Source organism: Salvelinus sp. IW2-2015, linkage group LG4q.2 (assembly GCF_002910315.2).
Source record: "Salvelinus sp. IW2-2015 linkage group LG4q.2, ASM291031v2, whole genome shotgun sequence".
Taxonomy (NCBI): Eukaryota; Metazoa; Chordata; class Actinopteri; order Salmoniformes; family Salmonidae; genus Salvelinus; species Salvelinus sp. IW2-2015.
Genome location: NC_036843.1, coordinates 25,108,783 through 25,112,080, shown reverse-complemented (window position 1 = coordinate 25,112,080; position 3,298 = coordinate 25,108,783). Strand labels below are relative to the sequence as shown.

General features: G+C 44.1%; 1 long non-coding RNA gene across 1 annotated transcript in view; it reads right to left on the bottom strand.

Moving 5' to 3' along the window:
- LOC139027685 (uncharacterized) overlaps positions 1-3,088 on the bottom strand; it is an 18,760-nt gene extending 15,672 nt beyond the window's left edge. The window contains exons 1-2 of the long non-coding RNA XR_011479807.1: positions 2,979-3,088; positions 2,619-2,774 (exon numbers count right to left, since the gene is read on the bottom strand). This is a non-coding gene — a long non-coding RNA (uncharacterized lncRNA). The remainder of the gene's footprint in view (positions 1-2,618; positions 2,775-2,978) is intronic.
- Between the last annotated feature and the right edge of the window lie 210 nt (positions 3,089-3,298).

The following is a 3,298-nucleotide window of genomic DNA, read 5'->3' as shown; positions in this document are numbered from 1 at the left end:
CTGCTGGCACAATTTCATTACGCTTTTTTGCGGATGTTTACTGACACCGGCCATATTCAACGGGTGTTTGTCACACGTCACTTAACGTTAGTAACGCAGCCAGCCACCACGTTGCTATGTTGAACCTGTTATGCTGCGATGGGGCGCGTATTGAAAAACGGAAAATATGTTGCAAATTTTCAACAACAATGCCACAGTGCTGGGATCTAATCAACCATGTTCAATGTTAGCTATCTAACATTAGGCTCTAACTAGAACAGCATACGGCTCTGGGAAACGAATAATAACATCAGCTCGGGAGCCAGCCAGCTAATGTTAGCTTGAAACCACTTTGTCAAAATTACAAAACGTGTTGCCCTTAGTTTGAAGATGTAACCCGGAGACAGGTGTTTCCTCCATCTCTTTAGCTATCAAACTCTAATTACACTGATTTCAAAACTTGATCCTCCAGAAAGTGGACAGCCACACTTATGCAGCTCCACTACACAATACATAAAAAAAGCTGCGTTCGACAGGATTACCAACACAGACTGACGAGCTTCTATGGCAGACCAATCCGAACTCCGCTCTCGGGATGTCCAGCCCACTCATTATCTCAGCCAATCATGGCTAGTAGGAAGGTTGCTGACTTTTTCTGTGGCTTAATCAACAAGGCTCGTAATTTAACAATTGTTTTCATATTTACAGATGGCATACTAGTTTGTTATCAAGGCACATGAAAGTTCACATGTTCAAGAAGGCATTTCTGCAACAAAAAAACGCATTTTGATAAAAAAACATTTGTTCACATTCAAACGGCTCTCCTGTTAAGTCGTGACTTGCGACAAACGCCTAGTTTCCTGAATCGGGTCACAAATGTTTAGATTTTTAATACATTGTGAGGCTGTATGATGAGACTAATGATGATTTGAAAAAAGTTGTTTGAAAAGGCATGAGCTCTGCTTTGTGTTTTTTGCACAGGCTGTACACACTCCAATAGTCTCTCATTCATAATTTGACAAGCACTTGATAATGCCTTGAATTTCCCGGCGGCATCCYCTTTGTGGCCGTAATGCACCCTAAAAAGATCCATGCCTTTTGCGGACAGGGATGCAGCGGTGTGCCCTTCTCCCTGAGTGTGATGCGCAATCCGGAGCGTCTCTCATGGCGYCCCGTCACGTGATCAGGTCTTTCTCACAGGCTACAAGACAGACACATCGGGGACGCAACTGTGCTTGTCCTTATCCAATTCCGAGGTGCATATTGAAGATATTGGAAGAACTGTCCACATTTACTTTTCATCAGCCAACAAGATGAGTCGGCCTAACGAACAGCAAAAGCACTGGCCTGTCAATCTACTATCACCATAGTACAGAATTTGACCTATGCTATGCGAGAAATAAGCAATTTAATTACCGCCCCTTAAATGTAATCTGAATGAAACTAAGTTAATTCCACACGGTCTGGGACAGTTGTGGATGCGATAGATCCCAATAATACAGACCACTGAGCATCCCACACCACAAACTTTTTTACGCAATTGTGGCTTGAAGCAACAGCATCTCGAACGTTTTAGCTTAAATGTGATAGCGAACTATGAGCTATTCTTCAATTAAAGCGGTAGCACGTTTAATGGTGGAAAGTATGATCTTCCCAACGTTGAGTCACGCGCTGTATACGTTATGCCAGTTAGGCTCACACCCGTGTAAAGCGGATTAATGTAGCTTCATTTTAAGAAGTTATTTGCCACTAGTAGTGATACAAATCTAGTTAGAAAATCAGATAGCCTTATGGTTAGGCTACCATGACGGTGTGGGGATAATGATTTAGAAAAAGTCGCAAAACAAGGCATTGTTTCTTATCTGGGCATCTATGTTCACAGTGCATAGGGGTAATAGCTTGTCCACGCCATCCATCATAGTCTTGATTTAATTTATGTCTTTCATATACTAAATAATTATATGTGTCGACCATGTTTATGATTAGAATCTGACGCATAATCACCGTTACCTGTATCGAAAACAGGGGCACGGCGGGGAAAAAGTACATGTCATCTATGCACTTAATGCAAAGGATGTTTTTCCCGGTAGGATTATTTTTCGACTGCCAGCAGGTAGGCTATCTCCTTGTTGTAAAGAAGACCAGATTGTGCTTAACATAAGGAAAGTTGAGGAACTGAAATATGCAGTAGCCTACCTATAGAAGAGCTTGATTGGCATCTTCGCTGCTTTTTTAATCAGAGGCTCATGCACCTGTTTTCTCCCACCAATGTATAGTCTATAGAAAATGTGGCGCAAAATGAGCCTCATGGGCTACTCATAAGGGTTGTTTAATTTTCAAAAACTTTTTATTGCATTGATGTCAGAGTGATTAGAGGAGACAATGAGTGCTGAGTCCAACAGTTATCACTTTGGTAGGCTACTAATAACCAGCAGCAGCATCAGAGCTTGGAGAAGCCTAATTACCGTGATTAAACGGTCATGTGGAATTTGACTGCCTTCATGACTCGTGACCGCCGGTGTGGMGGTAATATGGTCACCGCAACAGCCCYAGCCATGACCACACTGTCTTTCATCTAGGTTATCCTCCTCCAGCCCCTCTCTACCTCTGAACCKCTCTCCCTCTCCCCGGTCTCTCACCGTCCATGCCGTTGTGCTGCTCGTAGGTGCGTTTGCCCAGGATGGTGGGTGATCCGTTGTTGAGGATGTTAGGCGTCGACTTGATGGGTGTCAGGCTGCCCGTGGTTACGGTCTGGCCGCGCGGGAGGTCAGGTTTGGGTGGGCACGGGTGGGCCTCTGGGCATGGAGAGAGGGAGGGGAGAGARAGAGGGGAAGGGAGGGAGAAAGAGGAAGGAGAGAGACAGATGTTTGAGTTTAATCAGCAAAGTTATGAATTTCAAATCAACACTAGCTAAAACAGACTATTATATTTAATATATGCCATTTAGCAGACTGAAAATTAGAGACTTCTCTATAGATGTGTRAGAATGAGATTCCCACCAAGATATCGGACCACTGACTCCAGAGGCTTCCTGTCAACCGGCTTCAGCGGCAATGGCTTTTTGGGCTCGTCTGGCAACCGCAGTGCACCTGGACAACACCACAGCACAGGGTTAGTATGTGTGTCACATGTGTCACACAAAAAATTACAAAAGAAAAGGAAAATGGCATTTCTTATTGGACAATTACAGTCTCTCCCTGTTTTACTCAGTTTCCTTTGTGTGGTGCCTTAATGATCAGGACCCAGGTCTACTCAGTACTCTCAATAGGCCTTGATTTGACCTGTGTTGAGGGGGAGGTCGGAGTGGAGGGGGAAGGTA